Source organism: Dreissena polymorpha, chromosome 3, assembly GCF_020536995.1.
Source record: "Dreissena polymorpha isolate Duluth1 chromosome 3, UMN_Dpol_1.0, whole genome shotgun sequence".
In the NCBI taxonomy this organism is placed as follows: Eukaryota; Metazoa; Mollusca; class Bivalvia; order Myida; family Dreissenidae; genus Dreissena; species Dreissena polymorpha.
This window is the reverse complement of record NC_068357.1, coordinates 17,022,712-17,048,728: the sequence shown is the minus strand read 5'-3', so window position 1 is coordinate 17,048,728 and position 26,017 is coordinate 17,022,712. Positions and strand designations below refer to the sequence as shown.

General features: G+C 35.6%; 1 protein-coding gene and 1 long non-coding RNA gene across 2 annotated transcripts in view; one reads left to right on the top strand and one right to left on the bottom strand.

Moving 5' to 3' along the window:
- Nucleotides 1–26,017, bottom strand: part of LOC127873120 (uncharacterized) — a 192,871-nt gene that overhangs the window by 105,461 nt on the left and 61,393 nt on the right. The window lies entirely within an intron of this gene.
- Nucleotides 1,238–12,136, top strand: LOC127873122 (uncharacterized). The gene is made up of 2 exons (XR_008045982.1): nucleotides 1,238–1,497; nucleotides 8,847–12,136. It is a non-coding gene; the product is annotated as an uncharacterized LOC127873122 (long non-coding RNA).

The following is a 26,017-nucleotide window of genomic DNA, read 5'->3' as shown; positions in this document are numbered from 1 at the left end:
AATATAAAGCATTTAATGACAAACTTCAAAATATGCCAAAATCTGTGAAAAGGCCCCTTTAAATGACCTACCAACGGAAGGCAGCCTCCAACTCCGACTAATACGCTGAAGGGACGTGCATGAATGCAGTGCAATGATTGTAGTTACTTATTGTCAACAGTATAAATCTAGAAGGTTCTTTTTCTGAAAGAGAAAAATGTGGGTAAATTGCTTTGCGGCGAACGTGTTTCAAAGAACGTGTGTGTGCGCGCGTGCGTGTGTGTGTGTTTGTTAGAAAGAACTGGTTTGCTTGTGCTTGGTTTTTTGTGATGTTTTGAGTTAAGAATTGCAAAAGAATCTTGCCTTTAAGGCGATGGTTATTGATCGCCCATTCTGCCTACCAATCACCGATTAACTAGAAAAGTATACTGGAAGAGAAGTGTCCCTGAAATGTTATACACATAATTGCAATGTAAATATCATTATAGGTAATTATTATGGGTAATTACTATTTTGAAATGTTTAAATGTTACAATAAGTACGAGAAAGAGAAATTTCTGTAATACCATAGTCAGTTTTTAAAAAGAAACAACACAAATACAGGATAAATATATACACGGATAACAAAGACGATGTCTTTGTGTCGTATGAACATGTTAGCACAAAAAGTGGGTATTTCTTATGTTCGATACAGAACGGAACATTTACTATTCTGCTCAGTTAACGTATACACATTATAAATGTCCATTTATTAATTCGGGAAATTTTCTCAACATTTCATCGTACAATAACAAGAACATCCAAGGTCAGATTTAGGTTAGACAACCGAGCCAAAAATAATAATGCGTTGAAGTAAACATATTATTGAATACGTAAGAATTCACGATTAAGTTTCGCCTTTGGCGTTACTTATTTTCGATTCTATTTTACATATGTGTCGTGCTCTGTGAAAAGGGGGTTTAATGCACGTGTGTAAAGTGTCGCCCCAGATTAGCCGATGCAGATATTTGTCGTTTCAAGAAAGTCTCTTATTAGCAAAAGTCCAGTTTAGGCGAAAGTGTCGTCCCTGATTAGACAATGCGGACTGCACAGGCTAATGTGGTCGTATCAACGATGAGAAGGTTTGAAACGCTTCTTGAATTTTGAAGAAATTGTGTTTTCATCCTTTACACCTTCTTGCTTACCCAATGAACGCCATGTGTTTGTGCCGCCACTGCTCTGGGACTTATCGCTTGTAAACAATCCAATATTTCATCGCCTGAGAGAAACGTTGTTGACCCAGTTTTTCCTTTACACGTAGTAAACATAATGAAACAAATACTGAAGAAGGTCACTATCGCACATTGCGTTGTTTTATTTTATATCATTATCGCAATTTCACAACGCTTAGTGCTGAACTGGATTTTAAAACGAAAGCTTGTTTAAAATGAGTATTTAAAGTACTGCTTTGGATGTTTGGATTTTCGTTATAGACCCACGATTCTAAAATCACTTGGTCTAACAGGGAATAGAAAACAGGTAACAGGCACTTGACTTTGGCTCGTCACTGTGTTGTGTACATTTATATTCTCGTTGTATCAATAGGAGTATTAAAGAAAATCGTAGTACAGTTTGCTATTGTGCAGTCTGCATGCGGCCTTAATCTAATAGTAACATTGATCAATATACAATTGCATCGCGTAGCAGAAAGTTCAATTTACATTCAGCTTTACACTGCGTTTATTTTTTGAGAAAAAAAAAGAATCAGATAGTAAAACAAAAGCATACATTTTATAGCTGTTGACATTTATATCGCGTGTCTTTGGACAAATTTAGCAATAAAATGAATTCAGCACTCTAAAATACAGTCTTTTTAACGTAAATATCATGTAATGAGGCGCTGTGCAAAGTATGCGCTACAGTTTAAAATGGCAAAAGCTTTATTAGAATGAATCTAAGGAATCCATACACGGAGTAACACAAAAAAATTAATATGGGCCTTGCTGTGCAGACCACACATGCTTATCAGGGACGTCACTTTCATCTGATTATTATGATATTTTTCGTTTAAAAAGTCTCTTCGTAGTAAAAATCCAGTTAAGGTGGGAAGTGTCGTCCCTGATTAGCATGTACGGACTGCATAGGCTAATCTGGGACGCCACTTTACGCACATTCGTTAAACCACTTTTCACAGAGCACGGTCCATATATGAAAACAACAGTTCGGAGCTACATTATGTGGACTTTGTAATAAACTCAGTCAAATTAAACGTTTGCATTTAAGCCTTTTTTTATAGAACCAGTAGCGTGCGCAGGCTGAATCCGCACATGTTAACCTGGAACGACACTTAACGCATATTCATTAAACTCCCTTTTCACAGAGCACGATACATATATATTTAAACAATAATGCGGAGCTACAACATTATGTGGACTTTGTAATGAACTAAGTTTAAATTAAAAGTTTGCATTTTAGCTTTTTTTAGAAACAGTAGCGTGCGCAGGCTGGGCTTGAGCTACGCTGGTCGCATATGCCATAAGACAATGTTTTTGCATGACGCGCATCATTCGGGATATATCAGTGTTTTTTGTTTGTGAAAAGAAAATCTTAATCAATATCAAATGTTTCGATGAAGAAGAAACCAATTCGTAATACACCACAAGAGGACACGTATGATGTGATAAGACGTAGTATTAGTTATATCTATGAACGCTATTAAAGGGGCCTTTTCACAGATTTTGGCATTTTTTAACTTATTCATAAAATGCTTTATATTGATAAATGTAAACATTGGATCGTAAAAGCTCCAGTAAAAAAATCAAGAATGAAATTAAAAAAAGGAAAAGAACATTGCCCGGAGCAGGTTTCGAACCAGTGACCCCTGGAGTCCTGCCAGAGTCCTGAAGTAAAAACACTACTGAGCTATTCCGCCGAGTACACATACTTGACGTATTTTATACCTTATATAAGCAATCTTCGTAGTTATACAAAATTTAACGACAAAAACAGAACTCTCCAAATTATTCAATCGTTTCGCGTTGCAACGCTTTATAATTTTTAGGTTTTATAATCGTCAAAAGATGCATATAATGGCTATATTAGACTATGGTAAATGTTCAGTATTACCGTTTCCTCACAAATATCATAACTAAAACGAAAATTTGCGAATCTGAAACAACTTTTTTCAATTTTGTCTATTTACCAAAGCGTGAAAAGATCCCTTTAAGTGGTTAAATATACGTGAACTTAATGACAAACATTTCATGCGATTTTTAACCTGTGTTTATAATTTAGTAACTTGAAAAGTTTATTTTCTACCTTTATTTATCTCTGGATAAACGCCAACTGTCTTTTTAAAGATATTTCTTGTTTGTAATGCCCTCTAGATATGATAATGCTCTCTTGTCTGGCCAAATATCAGTTCAAAGTTGGCTAGGTTTTTGACGATGACAAATTTCTTCACAACGGCGACCTATGTAAAAGACCGAGCCAGTCCGATTGAGATAGCTCGATTTTTCTAATCGGCATACCTCGCTGATAATCATTGATAAAGGTAAAAGAAGCTCAGCTATAAATAGGACAGCATATTCTGGGAAAAATATTTAATAATAGTTTGAACACGTTAATTTTAAATCAGTTATATTCAATCCATTATATGTTTATAGATCAATGAAACAACTATGTATTTTCTATATTGTATTTGACATTTGTCGTGATTCAGTAAATAAATTGCGAATTAAAACGTGTATAATTAACTTTCAACGCGATCATGAGTGTAAAGAAAACGAATTATGTCGAACCTGTCATTTGTAAACGTTGTAGCGACTATGGTATATAAACAGCATAATAACCTTTAGAAATCTGTGCATCAGGTCGGGCTACCGTAACCTCGTGAAGAGGCCAGTAGGACCTGTAGATAAACTCTGAAACACACGTTAGACATCTGTGTCAGGTCGGACCTTAAAGACGTCGTGAAGAGGCCGGTAGGACCTGTAAATAAACTCTGATTTAATCAAAGTACTGACAGTACTGGTGTAACGATGCTTTTGAACAGGATTGATATAAAAGCATCTATTTAAGTTTATCTACATCACCACAATTGTGTATGTGGGTACGAAAATTTTGGGTAGGAAAAAAATGGGTACGAAAATTTTGGGTACAACAATTATGCCAAAACAAAATTAAGAACGTAAAAAGATTTGGTTACGAAAAAAATTTGGGTAGGAAAAAAATTGGGTACGAAAAAAAATTTGGTTACGAGCAAAAATTTGGGTACGAAAAAAAAAATTGGGGGTACGGAGAAGTAGTATCCGTGGGGAACTTGATCCTTTCAGCGAAACTGGGAGGCGGGTTACATTCTCGATCAAATATAACAAGAAATATCTTTAAAAAGGTATTCGACGTGTATTTTCTGTACCACTTATCTTAAAAAACTGTCTGTTACAGTAAAACGTTTGTGGGTTATAACATTACGTTTCAGCATATAAATTCAAAACTTGACATGCTCTTTAATTACACCATGCTCTTTAATTTCACATGTATATCATACCAAACTTTAAATGACGTTGTTTCCTTTCCTAAGTTTCCTAAAATGATGCTATGTGTACGGACGTGATTTCACAATCCCATGTGCATGAACATATACTTTTATCCCATCATCAGACGTGCATTGTCGAAATAAACCACTGTGGAATAAATTTACCTTTATTTCAGCAGTGCTGAAATATAGCTGTCACGCGCGGCGAAGAATGTTCATATTACTCGGAATCAACTATAAAGTTATCATTTTTAGTAAAATCGAATCAGATTTAACAAAAAAAACAATTTGATACCAAGATGTAATATAGTTTTTACACATAATGCAACTCAAAAAGCAAATAAACATTATTTACAAATATTAAGTGCGCGTACTCGTGACGTCATTATTAATACGTCATACGACACAATGCATGTTGTTTCACGCTAAAGATGCAGTTGTTTAGTGTCTTTTTTTCATTATTTCTTAAAAATCGGGGACGTAGAGGTATGATAAACGAAAAACAGGTTGGTTACTGATCTTTTTGTAATGTATTAGGCTTGACACGATTAAAATAATGAAACAATGTTTGCTTAAAATATCTTTGGGATTTTCCGTCTAGTTCGATTTTCCTATTCTATGTTTAAAGAAATAATTTACGACTAAGAAAATTGATGGGATAAATTGAATACTAGGTCGGTGCCGAATAAAGCAAAGTTTATCTTGCTCGGCACGAAAATCTGAACCACTCGCCAAGGCTCGTGGTTCAGATTTTCTAAGCCTCGCAAAATAAACTTTGCTTTATTCGGCACCGACCTAGTATTCTCTATTTTCTTTTTTGATTATTGTTCTTTTTCTCTAATTCAATAAGCTTAGGCATGTTTGTTCGTTAAGTACGGCAATAATTTCATGATGATTCCCGATCGAAAGTGGGTATGAGCACATAGTCGTAAGAGCACTTGAATACGTGAGTTCAGAAATTACAGAGCCACATCAGTGTACATACTATGTTTGATAATTTCATTCGTTTGTTGGATATTGTTTGCTGTTTTAAACACATATAAGGTCATATCGCGGAGATTTAGTTAACCTTACCATGTGTTCATGGGCGAACTCACGTATTCAATAGCTCTTACGACTATGTGCTCATACCTACTTTTGGGAATCATGATGAAATTATTACCGTACTTAACGAACAAACATGCCTAAGCTTATTGTATTAGAGAAAAATACAATAATCAAAAGAGAAAAATTATATGTTCATGCACATGGGCATGTGAAATCACGTCGCACACATAGCATCATTAACTTAGGAAAGGAAACAACGCAATATAAAGTTTGGTATGATATACATGTGCAATTAAAGAGCATTGTGTAATTAAAGGGCAGGTTAAGTTTCAATTTATATGCTATTACTTAATGTTATAACCCACAAACGTTTTACTGTAACAGAACGTTTTTTTAAAGATAAGTGGTACAAACAATACACGTCGAATATCTTTTTAAAGATATTTTTTGTTATATTTGATCGAGAATGTAACCCGCCTCCCAATTTCGCTGAATGGATCAAGTTCCCAACGGATACTACTTCCCCGTACCCCCAATTTTTTTTCGTACCCTATTTTTTTCGTACCCAATTTTTTTCCTCGTAACCAAATCTTTTTTCGTACCCAATTTTTTGTTGGAATAATTTTTTTACCCAACATTTTCGTACCCATTTTTTCCTACCCGAAATTTTCGTACCCACAAACACAATTGTGGTGATGTAGATAAACTTAAATAGATGCTTTTATATCAAACCTCTTCAAAAAGCATCGTCACACCAGTACTGTCAGTACTTTGATTTGAGATTGTCTCACATAATTGTGTTCATATTGACATATCTTTTGAATTCCCTATTTATTTAAATGACAAAACATAAGCCCAGTTAGAACTTTTGTACCTGTACCTGACGTAAATTTATGGAAAAACTCTTGTTTACTGAATTACAAATAACAGAAAATCTCGTAGGGTCTTTTGATTAATATTTACGTGACAAAATGTTAACCATTAGCAACTTCGGGTAAACACATAATTAACTGTTTTAATTGGTTTAACGATTGACTGTTTAAGTATAATGAAGTGTCTGGATATAGACACATGGTGTGTGTCGTTTATAAAAGACTAGTCCAACTTGTTGACGCTCTCAAATATTAAGCTAATTTTTATATTGGTAATATTTGGAGAAGATAATATTTGTTCCAAAGAATTTAGCCCATATAAAAAGTATCTCTTAATTCTTTGCGCGTCTTATAAATAAGACTAATAAAATACATATATTTTGTGCACTTAAATCAATTCTCGTATCTGAACCAAACACGCAATAGATTGATAACGAAATAGTAAAGTGAAAGGAGCATGTACGATTTCATTGTTAACCTTTTATTGTCTCAATCTTAAACCAAATATAGGCAGATTACGAAACAAATATATATAACGTAATTATACACTGTTTTGATATCAGATAATGTGTGTTAGGGGCAGTCTAGTTCAATAGAATTATTTTTAAACCATTTATGCCTAGCGTCTAGAAAAAGGCCTTGGCAAACAGTGTAGACCCAGAGGAGACGCCGCATGATGCGGCGTCTCATCTGGGTCTACGCTGTTTGCTTAAAGGAATTTCTGTAAGAAATATTCTAAATATAGAAATAAATATACTAGACATCATTAATTTTGGAAATAAATTGATCCAATTTAGAAGGATGGGAGAGTCTACTAGGCATTAATGGGTGAATATTCAAATTTTAACATGTATTTGAATCTTGATCCGACATCACCCGTTATCTAGCGATACATCCAACATTTCTCATATAGCAAAATCTTGTGGACACTATCGGGGCCATATACATTACCAAATCTGCATGAAACTTGCTCATAACATTGTCCCAATGATATCTCGGCAGAAGTTGAAACTGGGTCACAGGTGGTCGAATCTATTACCACTAGGTTAAAATGAATAAAACTCTATTTCCAACACTCAAGAGACCTTATTTGTTTTTCAATTCTTCATTAATCTAAGTAAGAACATTGGCTACAAAGCTATATCGGCCGAGTTCAAAACCGTGGTCAAGTTGGATAAAAAACAAGGCCATTAGGACAAATTAACGAAAACAAAACATCCACATTACTGAGGCCATATTAATGTCCCACACGTTATTAAGCTTGGCCAGATAATTATATATCGGGCGAGTTTGAAACTAGGTCAAAAGGAAGCAAAAAAAACGTCACTTGGTCAATTTAAAGAAAAGGCTTGTGAATACTATTAAGGCCTACTTTATTGTCAAATCTTCATGAAACACGTTCAGAAATTTTTTCCCGAGGATATCTCTGCCGAGTCAAAAACTGGATGAAGTTGGGCCAAAAACTAGGTTATAAATATATGGTCAAATTAAAGGGGCCGTCCAACAGATTTTGGCATGTATTGAAGCTTGTCAGTAAATGCTTTATATTGATATATTTAAACATTTGAACTAAAAATCTCTTTTAAAAAAACAACAACACAAGAATGCAATTTAAAAAAAGGAAAAATAGTAACCCTCAACAGGGCTCGAATCACTGACCCCTTGAGTCCTGAAGTAAAATGTCTCCCGCCTAGACCACTCGACCATCCACGCTCATGCTTAGAGCGGATGTATTTTTACCTACATAAGCAATCCTCGTAGTTTCCCAAAATATAAGGACAACAACAGAACTTTCCAAATTATTCAATCGTTTCGCGTCGCACGACTCTTTATATTTTTCAGGTTTTCAAATCGTCAAAAGATGCATATAATTGATATTTAAGAGCATGGTTAATGGTCAGTATTACTATTTCCTCAAAGATATCATAACTAAAACGAAAATTTGCGAAATTCTGAAACAACTTTTTTTTATTTTGTCAATTTACCAAAACGTTGGACGGCCCCTTTAAATAAAAAGCTTGTGAGCTCTCTAGAGTGCGCATTTATTACCGATTGTGTATATGTTCAAAGGTTGTCCCCATTATATATTGGTTTAGTTCGAAACTGGGTATCGTTGGATAAAAAAGAAACTACAGGGGTAGTTCAAATTAAACAAAAAGCTTGTGAAGACTCTAGTCTAGAAGTATTTTCTGTTTGTGCAATCTTCGTGAAACGTGCTCATACCTTTTGTTCAAATATTTTCTCTCCCGATAGAGAAATGGTTTGCGTCCATAGAAAAATATGGGCGCTATGACATGGCGGGGCAGTTTTCTTAATGTGACTATCGGTAATTCAAACCATTTGAACACTGTAGAATTCACATCTTTATCCATCCAGCGCCAAGCATTCTTCATGTTTTTGTTGTTGTGATTTTGTATCAGTCTACATTTCAGATTATCCTCCATGAGCCGGCTGTCCTAACAAGTAATCGTCAGTTATTAATGCCATGATAATAACGTTATTCAAGACGTAGATATCGCATTATAGGAACCCTACCGCAAGCGTAACAAGGCGGACCAGGCAGTAACTGATGTGTCACATCGACAATGTCAACTGATGGCGGACTGCAGTGGTACTGGGTCATCGTGATCGTGTTGGCGGTCCTCGCCGTCTCGAGCGTCCTCTGCCTTATCTGGTGCTGCAAGCGCCCGAAACGCCATCAGGCAGTCCCGTCTACGCCTCCACCTGATTCGCCACGACGTTTTTCTCCGCTCCCTTCGTCCCCCGGTATTTATCGGCCGTCGTTCAGTAGACAGTGGTCCAAGTGTTCAACGAAATCGCAAAAGGAAAAGCCTAAGGCGGCTGTACCGTTTATAGCTGTTGCGTAGTTCGATTGAAAAAGACGAAATCAACTCGTAGAACTTTTCATTTAAAATTATCATCTTTATCTACAAGATATTGTAACAAAACAAACGATATGGACGGGACTCTAATTAGGGAGGCCCCAGTAGTGTAAGAAAACACTCCGTACTCTACAGCTCTCTGGACTCCTGGCTCAACTTTACTACATACGTCTGATTAGCCTGGTTAGTTTGATGTTGACATATTATATACATTAGTGCAACTAGTCGACTACGTCACAAAAGCTCATGTGTCATAGGGCATTAATAACTAGGGCATTTAGTTACGTGAGAAATGTGTTTATCTTGTTTAAACATAATAACTACTGTATATCGGCGGGCAGTTAATCGTCAACTTGAAACCTGTTAATGTTCGAATTATTCTCTTGTACTTATTTTTAGCCATTCAGTATTTCGCGATTCTTGGGCAGGTGACATCTGTTATAAATTGCTTGACCACTAGTCAAACGTTTCAAAGTGCTACGCTACGTTACTTGACTATCGTACTCGTGGTGTGTATACAATAAGTTGTGGCGCTTTGGCCGCAACAAATTGACCAGTTGTTCGTCGGATTAGCCGCAGATAAAATTCCTATATTAATTTAATTTTCGTTCATTTTGTGTGATCGTCGCATGGTCCGAATTCCCTCGCATGCAAACTTTTTTTGAAGCGGGGTTGATTTTGTGTACTTAGTTTGGTTAATCCAACATATATTACGTTAAGCACTAATAATTTTCGTAAAAAAAAAACACATTTGTATTATAAAAGGCAGCATTTACACATGCAGAAATGTTCAACAAATATGTATACACTATTTTTCTTCGCTTTGCCACCGCCTCTGATTATATCGAAACTATGTTTTATCTTTATGCGCTGTTTTGGGTTCAAAATCCTTCTTACAACTGATCATATTGTTGTGACTGAAAGGAATGCAGAAGTAACCATTCTTGTCCGTGTTTTAGACATAAAGCTTGATTCAGGATATAAATGCCATGCAATGTGTACTTAAAAGAAATCATAGCAGAAACCACGCGAAATATGTGCATGTGCAACCGAGAGAAAATATATAAGCAGTAAGATTGATGCATTTCTTCCGTGGAATTGTCAGCATGATTTATATCATTTCACAACTGAGATTGCTCTGCCTCAAGAATGCAGACCACGTTTTCTTTAGACCACGTTGTCTATGTACAAGAAAGCCATATCAGAAGGCCTTAACCATTTTACTTACGTTTCATCGGTCTTCAATAGTGTCATAATGGTCACAAATTAGTTTTTAGTTGTATTTAAATAAACATTTTATGAAGGAAAAAAATAACATTTAAAATTGTCAAAGTTTTTAGATTTGTTAAAGTGACCACCAATCAACTATATATTGCGTCAATTTGACCACCATTCAATTTTCAGTTATGCCACAAATTCACCACTAGTCAACTTTCAGTTGTGTTGCAAATTTACCATTAATCAAGTTTCAGTTTTGTTATAAATTCATTACCATTCAACTTTCAGTTATGTTACAAATTCACCAACATAAAACTTTCAGTTGTGTCAAATTGATCAGCGTTCAACTTAAGTGTCAATTGACCACCAGTCAGATTTAAATTGTGTTCAGATAACGGTTGTGTATAAGGTTTATATGTTTTCCAAATAGACGTTGTTTGGTACTGAATAATGGCCCAAAAAGTATTGCCTGAATTGCTGACAGTAAGTTTTGAATTATGTCTAAAATGGTAACTATATCTCTATTACTTGTGTCCTAACGTACATTATGGTATTCGTTATTGTCTAAATGACCCAATAGTCACTTGGGAGTTTTGTCGAATTTGCCAGTATTAAAATGACCACCTGGCCAGAATATCACGATCCGTCCAATATAACACTGGCCTTGTCATCTTCATATTGTTTCATAGTGGAGAAATGAAACAGTAGCCTTATACATAGCACCCGTGTTGAGCAATACAATAAAAAGTAGTAATATACTTGTTAGTGTGAACAATTATACGCATTTCTTGCATGCAATAAGCCTATTTCAACGGAACCTATGGCAAAACTATCGTATGTGTTCTGTTAAAAGATTGATAGTATATCGATATATCAGATAGTTTCTATATTCACAATCTTTTATATCGCTGCCGCATGTACCAGAGCCTCCATTTTGGTGTTGTCGCTTTTCTCAGAAAAGAAATTTATATGTGTATAAGCGTATTATTATGAATTTTACATGCCATTTATTATAACCAAGGTTTGTTTTAGCGTCCTTGGCGCCTGACTAAGTGATTTGTCAATTTTGTTGACACGAGAAGTTTAGCTTGTAGATTGTCCCGAGAAAAACAAGAAGAGTTTGTATTTTCTTTCATTTGTATTGCCTATGTTTATATGTATGTTACAATCCATGATAGTTTTCAGTAAGCTGTATTTTACGGATTTTGAGTACAGATAGTCGTTCTCATTTTTCTTTTCGAAATACATTTGTAATTTTTATTCAATATTTTAAATTACAATATAACGCTTTATTGAATCTTGACATTTTCTAGACCATTTATGTAAACGTTACAAAGATTATCACATGTTTTTGACCGTCATATTGTGCATTACTTTTTTGATTGCGAATTTGTCAGTTCACGTATTTTTATGTGAATAAAAACACTCAGTTTTAATGTAAACTTTTAATTTATATAAGTTTGCGTATGTCAGTTTATCATTTTGGCTCAGGACAATCCACTTTGAATGTTAGTGCTGTGCATATGAACATATTGATAAAACCATTTATATGTATATTTGCATTACCGGTGAATATGTATATTGATTTTCAATGATAAATAAAAAATAGAAAAATGTTCAAATGTGTAAAATGTTGTCTACAATTCAACCCATTCGAAATTGCACACATTTTACTAAAGAAATGTAGCTGTTAACATACAACATTTACAAACCTATCTTATCTTGCGACTTCTGTTATCAATTGGTTAACATTTCAGTGTATGCCAATAACCTGTTTCAACGGCAGAGATATGCACGCACCATAAATTATGCAACATTGGGTTATGTTAGGTTAACAGAAAGCATTTTGTCTGTAAGATGGCAGACAGATGTTCTTTGCTTACACGCGGAATGGAAGGGTGCAGATAACATTTTTTCTTAGAAGAAAAGAACATTTGCTTTAAAAGGACGGTTATGCTTTTGATGAAAATGGTAGATGCACTTCGTCTGTAAACCAATATTGATGTGTAATTAAACCAGGGACCTCTGGAATGGTAGACCAGTGTGTTACCACTCGACTACCGCACCATCCGTAGGGGTTATTTCTGTGAACGATGAGTGGCATGGGTTGTTTGCCAGAATCATGTTAGACCGGGATTATTTTCTCAAAGAGCAGATTACTGACGCTGTTTGCATTTAACAGGAAAGGCATGGGTCATTTGCTTATATGAGGTTTTGAATGGGTTATTTTAGAATACACGATGTTCTTTTCCTGAAAGAGGATTTGGTGTCTAAAGTCTAAAATAGGCAATGCGGTATATAACTTTTTTCTAAACGATGACACGCGGTTATCGGTATAAAAATGGACTATATGTTCGTTGCCACTGTGGACGATTTGCTCGTCGCAATAATGAGTTTGCATGAGTTAAGGTGGAAGTAAATATATATATGAAACTGGACATGATTCCGTTTGTCAAACAGAGCGCTTGAAAAAAAGACAAATGACTTTCATTTCCTCGAAAATATGTTGTTTTCGCCCTCATACTAGAGGACAGAAATATTTGCCTGAAAAAGGCATGAATCTTTGCCTAAAAGAGCAACATTGTTTATGTCTGAAAGATAAATTTTCTGTGCATACTAGAGGACAATATATTTTTTATTTTTGCTTTTTTGCCTGAAAAAAAAACCCATATATTCTTGGTCTAAAAGATAACAAATGCTCTGCCTTTTTGATGACATATGATTGTTGCTTAAATATGATTTATATGATTCGCCTTATTGTAGAACAAAGCTATGCGAGGAAGCATAGGTACTTATATAGAAAACTCCGCAATGGGAAAAATGGCTACAGTTTCTAAACGAAGGACACAAACGAGCTGTGGCAAATCGTGTATTGCCCGAAATTGCACAGAAAAAACTTCCGTTAAACTTATTGTTAAGTATTATTACCAAATTTTGCTTACAAGTATTGACATACTTATTTTGTAAGCTTTAAAAGCGATAACTTATATAAGTATTATATCATTGAAATCACCTTATATAGTGTTCACCGATTTCAGGAGATATTAAATAAAACATACGTAGACTGGTATGATTATGCAGTTGTTATTGGAATACTATCTAACCAAACACCAGTTGACCGCGATGCAGATGTAAAAGCATTTATACACAGTCGAACCTGTGCATCTTTGATAATGCCTCTGCAAATAATATTGAAAAGTTCCGAATACATACATTGATTGGTTTGCAGGACAAAATAAAAACGTTTGCATTTTCTTTAATATTGTATGATTCCCGTGATTATGGATAAACTTGTCTGAGAATGCTTAACACGGGCCATTCGTAATTCATAGGTAATGATCGTGGTCGCATACCGTCTGCATCCAAGATTCTTCAGACGTATGTTGCAGATGTTGTTTGTTTTCCCCTTTGAAAGGGCCCTTTCACATATTTTGGCATGTATTGAAGTTTGTGATTAAATGCTTTATATTGATAAATGTAAACATTGGATCTAAAAAGCTACAGTAAAAAACAAGAATAAAATTAAAAAATATAAAAAAAGAAAGAAAAAAAACTCTCAACTGGGCTCGAACAACTGACCCACAGAATAAAAGTCTAACTATAAGTCCACTCGGCCATCCGTGTTAATACGATGAAAGATGTATTTTATACTTTATATAACTTATAAGCAATCCTCGTAGTGTCACAAAATATAACGAAAACAACAGAAATCTCCAAATTACTCTATCGTTTCGCGTTGCAACGCTGTATAATTTTCAGGTTTTTAAATCGTCGCAAGATGCATGTATAATGGATATTTTAGAGCATTGCACATGTTCAGTATTATTGTTTCCTCACAAATATCATATCTACAATGAAAATTTGCGAATCTGAAACAAGTTTTTTTTAAATTTTGTCAATTTAACAAAACGTGAAAAGGCCCTTTTAACATCCGTAGTTTAAATTACTTGAATTCTTTCTATTGGTGCTAAAGTTCTGATTGATCAGTTCTTCAGTAAGGCTTCAACTTTTTTTTTTAACTATTTCGTCGATATAATTTAGTTTTATAATTATTTCAAGACTATTGTGAATTGTTCATCAAAGCATGTCCATTTTGTGTTTATTCAACTTTAATTTCCATCTTGTTTTAGTGCTTTCGGAGCCCAACTTATTTTAACCTATCAAGACTACTTTCGTTTTGTCGCGATTATTATTTTTCGTTCATTTGCTAATAAAAAGCAGCATATAAAGTTCTTGTTTTTGCGATTCATGATTTATAGATGCACATGAATGCAATAACTCGTACATGAACATAAGGCAAAATTGTGTGACCTGTATACCGATACGAACTTCGTGCACTAAACATAATAATATTATTTTCTGAGACAAAATTACTGTTCCATGAACATAAGGCAGAATGGAGTGAACTGTTATGATACCACTTTACTTTTAATGATACGCATTTTCTTGTTCATTTAGCATAATATTATGATATGTTATGAAGGTTATTGCTCTTCCATAGTCATACGGTTTTGATATCATGTGACATGTATTGCATGCACCTCGTTTGCGGACTGTTATGTCTTACACGAGATGATACTATTTTAACCGACCTTTATCCAAAATATAGGCCAAATTGCGAAAGTGCAGGCAGCAGAGGCGTAGCTTCAATTGAACCTCGTTCTGCGAAAAATTGGCTTAATGGGCCTAATGCATGTGCGTAAGCCTCGTCTCAGATTAGCCTGTGCATTGCACACAGGCTAACCAGGGACGAATCTTTTCATCTAAACTGGGTTCGTGCAGGAGACTTCCTTTAAATGAAAAATCCCATAACGGCGGAAAGTGTCGTCCTTGATTAGCCTTACCCAGTTTTTCCAGAACGAAACTCAATTGGTCACGGCTGTTCACAAGAATTTCTCTTCTGATAATGTGTCTATAGTTTAATATTCCAATATTCAATACGAGTACATTCGTAGAAACAGATGCAGTCGTGAAACATGGACTGTCTATAACATGATTTATGAATTTTCCGTAGAAAATGATACGAGTCGCGTTGTGGGAAAACTGGGCTAAACTTTGCGCACATTTGAATCAAGGACAATACTGTCTGCTTTTATTGAACTTTTCGTTTACAATTAGCCTCTTCTAAACAAAAATCCAGTCTAGGCGTAAAGTGTCGTCCCTAATTAGCCTGTGCGGACTGCCAGTTTTCACAGAGCGAGGCTTAATTATATTCATTATGATATCAAATTGTTTTTCACAAACAGACGGACATGTTTTACTCAAGATATTTTATTTAGCCGCATTCAATCTTTAAATATGCTATATTCTGACATTTAAGAGGAATAATGGAAAACAATGATGGATTTTTGGAGCGATATATAAACATGAACAATTTATTGTGTTTGAAAACAATCCAAAATCATTTTCAATCACATGCATTTAGTCTTAGAGAGTTGCGTAAAATGCATAATACTAAATAAAACCAGTATATCAATATATATTCTTAAATGTTGGGGAATAACAAATTCAGTTAGTATTTCATTGTCTAGTCTTAATTTTCCATCGATGACAGTTTCACTTCAATGTGAAATATACACGCTCCTCAGTCGTGCACATAGCAGGTGAAATGTGTACTTAAAGTCTATGTAAAGTTCAAACGAGAAATTCAATATTCCCGACATGATTTCGGGTAATACTTAACAATGAGACTTTAACCTCTCAGTCTCGAGTAACACATCTGACGCCACGACAGCTTCGCTGTATACAGTTAATATTTTTAGTTTCGCATAGGTGAAATTGTTGAGTATTCTGCATTAGAAATAACTCATAAATGTCCAGGCACCGAACAGATATTCATGTATGATACATAGGCATATCTTAATGCCAAGCGCACAAATTAAAGTTTATGCGAGTACGCGTTTTATTTTTCTTAAAAAAACTAGAGCGTTGTCACAGACGTGACGTATAACCCCATATGCTGCATTGACACAGACTATATTGCATGCTGTCTTCACAAAACAAGAGAAGCTCATTTATGACGATTTTTAAAAATTATTATGCCATTATCATTTATGGCCATTTTGACCCTCGAACTAGTGAATTCTTTCGCATGACACGCCATCCTATGAATGTGAACAAAATTAATGTACAGAGTCATTTTAAAATCTCACAATGAATGGTTATGACCCGGACAAAATCATTTATGGCCATTTTTGACCTTTGAACTCAAAGTGTGACCTTGACCTTGGATATATCGGCATAATTTCTTTCGTGCGACACACCGTCTAATGACGATGAACAAATGATTTAACAATCTCACAATGAACGACATAGTTATGGCCCGGACAAGCTCATTTATGGCCATTTTTGACCTTTGAACTCAAAGTGTGACCTTGACCTTGGAGATATCGACGTAATTCTTTCACGCGACACACTTACAATGATGGTGAACAAATGAGCCAAATGAATTTAAAATCTCACAATGAACGACATAGTTATGGCCCGGACAAGCTCATTTATGCCCATTTTTTGACCTTTGAACTCAAAGTGTGACCTTGACCTTGCAGATATTGATGCAATTCTTTCGCGCAACTCACCGTCCGATGATGGTGAACAAATGTGCCATATGATTTTAAAATCTCACAATGAACGTCATAGTTCTGGCCCAAACAAGCTCATTTATGGCCATTTTTGACCTTTGAACTCAAAGTGTGGCCTTGACCTTGGAGATATCGACGTAATTCTTTCGCACGACACACCGTCCAATGTTGGTGAACAAATGTGCCACATGATTTTAAAATCTCACAATGAACGACATAGTTATTGCCCGGACAAGCTCATTTATGGCTTTTTTTGACCTTTAAACTCAAAGTGTGACCTTGACCTTGGAGATATTGACGTAATTCTTTTGCGCGACATACCATCCAATGATGGTGAACAAATGTGCCAAATGATTTGAAAATCTCACAATGAACGACATAGTTATTGCCCAGACAAGCTCATTTATGGCCATTTTTTTACCTTTGAACTCAAAGTGTAACCTTGACCTTGGAGATATCGATGTAATTCTTTCGCGCGACACATCGTCCAATGATAGTGAATAAATGTGCCAAATGATTTTAAAATCTCACAATGAACGACATAGTTATGGCCCGAACAAGAATTTTACCTTTGAACTCAACATGTGACCATGACCTTGGAGATATCGACGTAATTCTTTCACGCAACACACTGTCCCAGGATGGTGAACAAATGTACCAAGTCATTTTAAAATCTAACGATTAATGACATTGTTATGGTCAGGACAAACTTTCTGTTCAAAACCCACCAAGTGACCCCCTGACCAAGTTTTTGACCCGGCATGACTCATATTCAAACTTGACCTAGACATCATCTAGATACAACTTGTGACCAAGTTTGGTGAAGATCGGATGAAATTTTCGGGACAGACATACAGACCAACAGACAGACCGACAAAGTAACTCCTATATAAAAACAAGAAACCGTCGGAGACGGGTGATGCTCCCCAAAGTGTTTTTTTTGTCACAATATTGCACTATATATTCAGATAAAAGGAATTGTCTTGAGGGCACAGTAGTTGGGGGGACCAGAATTTTTTTATAAAAAATTTCAAAGGGTCATAACTCTGTGAAAAATCATCCGACCAGAACCCGCTGATAATATGCACATCTCCTCTTGGTAGTGAAGCTTCCCATAAAGTTTCATTGAATTCCGGTCATTAGTTGCTGAGAAATAGCCCGGACAAAAATTGTGCACGGACAGACACACGGACGGACAGACGAAGCGGCGACTATATGCTCCTCCCAAAATAATTTTTTGGGGAGTATAAAAAAAGTGACTCCTATATAGCCCCCATTACCAGTAATGGGGGTATAATAAACTCGTAAATATTGAAATGTGTTTTGTGAAGGTATGGGGTAAACAGATTGGGGGTTAGCAAGTTGAAATGTCATACGATCCTTCATTTTTCATTTTTATGTTCCCCAGTCTATACTGGGGGACATATTGTTTTTGCCCTGTCTGTTGGTTTGTTTGTGTCAAACTTTAAAATTGACCATTACTTTGAAATATTGAAGACTTGATATTTGGCATGCATGTGTATCTCATGGAGCTGCACATTTTGAGTGGTGAAAGGTCAATGTCATCCTTCAAGGTCAAAGGTAAAAATTTTCCATATTGAAGATAGCAACTTGATATTTGGCATGCATATGTACCTCATGGAGCGGCACATTTTGAGTGGTGAAAGGTCAATGTCATCCATCAAGGTCAAAGATATGGGGGGACATGGTGTTTCACAAACACATCTAATTTTCTCTCTAAAACTTTGATTCGGATGCACAAAACAATGGCAATAGGAAATATGCGAAGAACGAACAGAAAATCAAAGTCTTTGGCTTTAATGATTTTAGTGACGATTGTTTTCAACCAACAAAAGCCAATTAACACGAACACCGTTTTCGTTTTGTAAAAATAGTTCTTGTTTAATATTTCTCCATCTTGAAAATGGTCACAAACAGGATAAATCACTGCAACAAAGACCAAACACAAAATCCATTCATGATTTATTTAAAATGACAATAGAGAATTCTCTCATTTGAATTAAAATGATAACAGCTGGTTTGTACCTGCTTAAATTAAAAACAGTCATTGATAAAATCAATACTAGCCATTTAACAACTTGACAAAATAAACTTAAAAACTATTCTGTCATCATATTAGACAATCACTAATAATAGCATGCATAACATTAGAATATATATTTTATCAATCATAACAAGTTCAATCATGTCTTCTGATAACTGTTATTTTCAACAGGTTATAAATATTATAAATTTTTCATTAACATAATATATAAATAGTATATATATTAAGCGTTAAACATAGGTATGCTTTAAGCACACAATCACTTTAACAAATATTTATAATACATACAAACTTAAATAGAACTTTATGTGTAATTCAAATACTATCATACAATTATATTGGCAATCTGTTACAAACAAGAGGGCAAAAGGCCCTAGATCCCTCACCTGAGACGCTATGGCAATGAACTGTTTTAAAGCAGCTTTTTTATGTTTGTGCAATAAATGACCTTGCTTTCTTCCCCGAAAGTTTGTACTAGGCTGAGTTGTCATTAGAACAATATTCTGATCAAGTTTCATGCTGATTGGACAAAACGAGTAACTATAAGAGTGTTCATAAGGATTCACTAAAGACATGTTACAAAATTTGTCCCACCCCTTTGGCATTTAAGTTTTAAAATGGACAAGAAACATTCTTAAACTTGGCTTTGAATTTGGACAAATGATGTAACCAAATTTCATAAAATTGGGAAACCAATGTGGATTTAAGTGTTAACAAGCATTCTCTTTAATTTGACCTATTTTTGTATTTTTTAACCCAACATGACCAAGTTTTGAACTATATCTAGGGATCATTGGAAAACATGTTTTGAACTATAAATGCAGCCTCTAGAGTGTAAACACTGCAAATGCTGATGATGCACAGTACAGGCCGAACAAAACTGATCAAAAAAGGTCAGACTGCACAGGCTTATCTGGGATAACACTTTACACACATGCATTAAACCCCTTTTCACAAAGCACGGCTCAAATTACAAATAACCCCATACCTATTTGTTAGAAAAGTATTCAGAGGGGGGTAATCATGTGACAGTCCAGACGGCGAAGTCCATGCCGAGATAGTAATTTTTCGCTGTCTTATACGGTATAATACACATTATTACTTTTGCTGGATGTATAACTGACGCCCACTTATCAGCCATATCAATCAAAGGCCAATTAGCTTTTATTTTGTAATAAAATTCGATTTAAATCTCTCCTTTACTCCCCACAAAATTAACTTTGTGGAGCTGTAATTAGGTCCTGCTAAGAAATTTTGCAGAGGGTAAAGTTGAGTAAAGAGCAAATATTTATATGAAATAAACTCCAGTAACTTTTTGCTGAGATGACTGGAAAGAAAGCAGCATTAAAAAAATTAATACAAATACCGTAATAAAAGGTACACAACATCCCAAAATACCTGCATCGGCATGGACGTCACCATCTTGATTATCACGTGATTATCCCCTCTGGTATTGCACATATAAACATCATAGTATTGACTTATTTGACCTTGCAATTTATTCACTAAGGATATGTGGAAGTACAGTTATAACTTTTTAACATGTAGAAGTATAGTAAGAACTGTTAATATTTTATGGGAACTGACAGACAGAGTTACCATAATTTACCCCACAATCACACGTTTGCCTGGGTTAAAACTTCAAACAATCAAAACATGCAAAAAAAACTATAAAAAAATAATATAACAGTAAGAGCCCTCAAATAACGTTCAATTTTAATGTTTTCGATTGTTTTGAAATTGTTCCTAGTTTTCTGGGGCTGTAGCAGGTTTATATATATTTTTGTCGTAATCCTTTGACTACACATGATCGTGATGGTAATTGGCACTGTTATATCAGCTTATAGGTGATAAATATAGGTAATAAGTTTAAATGAGCAATAAGTTTAATAAATAACACAGGTTGCAAATAGAAAAAAAACATTGATTTAAATAAAATTATAATTCATGTATTTTGACAGTATAACACTTACATGGTCATCTTTTTAATTACATTTTTAAGGATAAGATCACAACTTGCATAATGCAGATAATTATCATCCATAAAACTAGAAGTAAAAATTTGATGAGAAACAGCAATGAGGAATATTTAAAACTATCAACCAAAGATGTGTATGTTTGAATGTGAGTTACAAATGTGGAGAAAAAACGTTCAAATGATATAACATTACATGTACACGTACAATGATCTGAATGTGTTTTAATTCAATTAAACATAGTAGATATAAACACATACTAAAAATATAAAAAAAGCCCATAGACACTCATAATAAACAGAAATTTCGAACAATATTTAGAAAAATAAAGTTAACAGATTAAAAAATCAATGTTCCTAATGAATTTCTGGCTATGATATCTGAACATTTACGAGCGAACTCGAGATTAGCCTATGGGCAGCTTTCGACGCTGCCCAAGCCAGTCTTGGGTTCGCTCGTATATGTTCAGATAACATTGCGGGAAAATTAACATGGAATATATTGTCGCACAGAAAATAAAAACTAGCATTTAGTATCTCGTTAAATCTATGTTACCATACCACATCGAGCATTTAAATTTTTGCTATTGCTATAAGGAACAGATTTTTTATGGGTTAACTTGTTTTTTACGAAATATTGTATGAAATATTTGTTGTTTTGAGTATCAATGTTACTTTAAGCCAAACTGAGCAATTCATTAAAAAAAATAATCTTTAACCATTAATATCCTATGTAAAATACTAAGATTATTGATCACAAAATGGTAACTTAAAACCAAAGTTTCCACTAAAACTACACACAATTACCTTCATGTTCACCTCCCCATTGTTGGCCATTGCCTTTCAAAAAGTGAATTGATCATGTCTATGTATCATGTATTAACTATTTAATCTATTAGTACAGACAATCCAAAGTAGTCTTCTTTATTGTTTTTTTAACAATTTCAGAAAAATATATTGAAATTGTTGCATACAGATTCAAATTGCAATAAGTTCATATTAATTCTGTATTGTAACAAAGATTCAATTCTGCAATTAACGCTTGTCAACTTGCCCTTGAAAACATTTCATGTGTAGTGATAACAGTAAAGACTGATAAAATGATAAAAACATGAGAATTGATGCCATTTTGTCAACCATGACCTAAACTAGAGCTTGACAACTTTATGATAAACGTAACCCATGGTAACAAATAAGCCATGAAAGACGACACACATCCGTAGGACATTCTAAATAAAGCATATTAATTGTGTATTCTTTGTCTGGAGTACGTGATGTTAACTTCGATAAAACAAACACATGTGTATTTCCTAAGCCTTATTATATGAATGTCACAAACATCCATAACTTATATGTAAAAAACAAAGTTACATAAAAGAAATAATAACATAAGGGCATACTTATCATAACTTTTATGTAGTATGTATCGTTAATTTTCTTTTCATATAATAGGTGTTGTAATTAGACCCATTCCTGAAGCCAAATTAACACATATCGTTGAAAACGATGGAGCTCCCCTTATGTACGCTATAAAACTGAACCAAACTGTGAGAAAATCTTTTATTAGCCTCAATGACCTTGACCACAGTGACCTCAAACCCTCATCAAAAGGAAGAGGTCTATGCAAGGTACCTACATGCCAAATATGTAAGAGATCAGTAAAATATTGAAGGCACTGTAACAAAAGTGTGACGGAAAAGTGTGATGGAAGAAAGGAAGTAAGGAAGGAAGGACAAACTGGCAACTAAATGCTCCCCAATTTTTTTTCGAGGAGCATAATAAATAACAAATTCAACCAACAATACATCACTTACAATATTTGATTGATTCTTATTTCTTACAATGTTATTTCTTTTTAAATATTTTTTCCACCTGCAAGTTTTCATGTTAAGAATTTCACAATTTGATCAGTACCAGACCCATAACCCAAACAGTGTAAAAATTGCTGATATATGCATAAAATATTATGTTTAATCATCAATCACAATTGTTGAGTCATGTCTAGCCTTCTTGTGAGTAATAGCCTTTTTGTTGGAGCTACTTGATGCAGAATGACTCCCATCACTCTGTGACTCAGTATATAACCGATTCATTTCAACATCTTTACTATCCTCTTCAGTTTCATGGTCAATTATTATGCAATCACTGCTTGTTTCGAATTCATCACTATACTCCACCTCGTCATCATCAACGTCATCTCCATCAACATCAATGTCAGCACCATTGTCATCACCGTAACAATCCTCTTCATCGCCGCAGTCAGAATCCGTAAAAGTCTCATCCGCCTCGAGACTGTGTTTCCGCTTCGTGCCTCTTGTCTGAAAGGGAGGTTCATCGATGGACGCTTCTGATTCCGAAGAACCCGTATCTCTTTAACAGGAATTTTACTACTTCCACCACTAGAATCTGGGCCAAAGATGAACAAGTCCTGAGCGGACTGCACGGACGTACTACTGTTCCCACTCGTTAAAAATTCGACAGGCGTTTTCCGCTGAGGTGTGAATCCAAGGCTATGTGTAGAACTGTGGGAGGCGGACGAAGTATTCGACAAGTTCGAATTATTAGAAAGGTTTCTAACTAGTTCCGGCGTCACCACTGGTAATGTATTAGATAGCAGTGTACTAGAAACAACAGAATCACTGGCTACAGGACTTACGTCAATATAATTACTTGTCCCAACAGTACTTGTACTTGAGCTAGCGTTACCCTGAGAGAAATTTTTCGTGGAGGAACCACTCGAGTGACTACTGTCTGTTGATTCACTGCGCTCATCAGATCCCTTTTCTGCTTTCGTCGACGAGCGAGGGGGGCTTTCCCCACAGGCTGGAGGGTGAAACCCTCGCGCTGGGCCTTATGGAAGGCATCCATTGTAGCTGAGAATTGGATCTGGACCGCAGTGGTGTTTGTGAGCACCCCCGGGGTCAGAAGTGTCTTCTCCGATAGCACACTGTTATTGTTCCTTAGCAACCACTCGTTCTTCTTTAGATGTTCCATTGTGAGTCTTTTTTTGGGTCAACTGTCAGCAGCCCTGCAGTGTTAATTCCTGGTGAGTCTATTTGCGATAGTGTGAATATACTAAAACAAGAGGGCCAAGATGGCCCTAGGTCGCTCACCTGAGACGAGTCGGTTCATTCAATCTTTACCAAATGTCAAACTTGACCTAGATATTGTCCTGACAACATCCTGGTCAAGTTTCATCATTATTTCATCTGCGAGTCATGATCAATGAAGTTTCATGATCGTAGGCGTAAGCATTCTTGAGTTATCATCCGGAAACCATTTTTCTAAGTTGAGTCACCGTGACCTTGACAGCCATTGTGTGAATACGTTTTTGGCACTGTGACCTTGACCTTTGACCTAGTGACCTGATAATCAATAGGGGTCATCCGCGAGTCATGATCAATATACCTATGAAGTTTCATGAACCTAGGCATAAGCGTTCTTGAGTTATCATCCAGAAACCATTTTACTATTTCAGGTGACCCTGACCTTGACCTTTGACCTAGTGACCTGAAAATCAATAGATGTCATCTGCAAGTCATGATCATTGTACCTATGAAGTTTCATGATCCTAGGCATAAGCGTTCTTGAGTTATCATCCAGAAACCATTTACTATTTCAGGTCACCGTGACCTTGACCTTTGACCTAGTGACCTGAAAATCATTAGGGGTCATCTTCGAGTCATGATCAATGTACCCTGAAATTTCATGATCCTAGGCATAAGCGTTCTTGAGTATTCATCTGGAAACCATTTTACTATTTCGGGTCACCGTGACTTGACCTTTGACCTAGTGACCTGAAAATCAATAGGGGTCATCTACGAGTCATGATCTATGTACCTATGAAGTTTCATGATCCTAGGCCTAAGCGTTCTTGAGTTATCATCAGGAAACATTTTACTACTATTTCGGGTCATCGTGACCTTGACTTTGACCTAGTGACCTGAAAGTCAATAGGGTCATCTACGAGTTACGATCAATGTACCTATGAAGTTTCATGATACTAGGCATAAGCCCTCTTGAGTTATCATCCGGAAACCATCTGGTGGACGGACGGACCGACATGTGCAAAACAATATACCCCTTCTTCTTCGAAAGGGGGGGGGGGGCATAATGAGAAAACTGCCCCCCTCCAGCAGCCATATTATTCAACTGACCGGAACCATTTTTGAACTAAACTTCGTATCAAGGAAACAAATATTCTCAGCAAATTTCATGAAATTTGGGCCAAAAATGTGACTTATACTGTGTTCACATTTTTTCACTATATACATGTAGAGAAAAATGCCCCGCCCACTGGCGGCCATGTTTTTTCACCGATCCCGACCATTTTCAAACTTGTCTGAGATATCATTAAAACCCATGTTTTGACCAACTTTCATGATGATTGGGCAGAAATTGTGACTTCTAGAGGTTTTACAAGGTTTCTCTAAAGCTAAATAGGGAAAACTGCCACATATACATATAGAGAAAAATGCCCCGCCCACTGGCGGCCATGTTTTTTCACCGATCCCGACCATTTTCGAACTCGTCGGAGACATCATTGAACCAATGTTTTGACTAACTTTCATGATGATTGGGCAAAAATTGTGACTTCTAGAGTGTCTACAAGGTTTCTCTATAGCCAAATAAGGAAAACTGCCTCGCCCACTGGCGGGCCATGTTTTTCAACAGATCGGCCGAGATTTCATTGGGACAAAGCTTTTGACCAAGTTTCATGAAGATGGGACAAGAAATGTGGCCTCTAGAGTGTTTACGAGCAAATGTAAACGGACGGACAGACGGACATACGACGGACAAAGACCGGTCACAAAAGCTCACCTGAGCAATCAGGTGAGCTAAAAAGTCTTTCTAGGTGTGCCTCTTTTTTTTTTATTTGGAT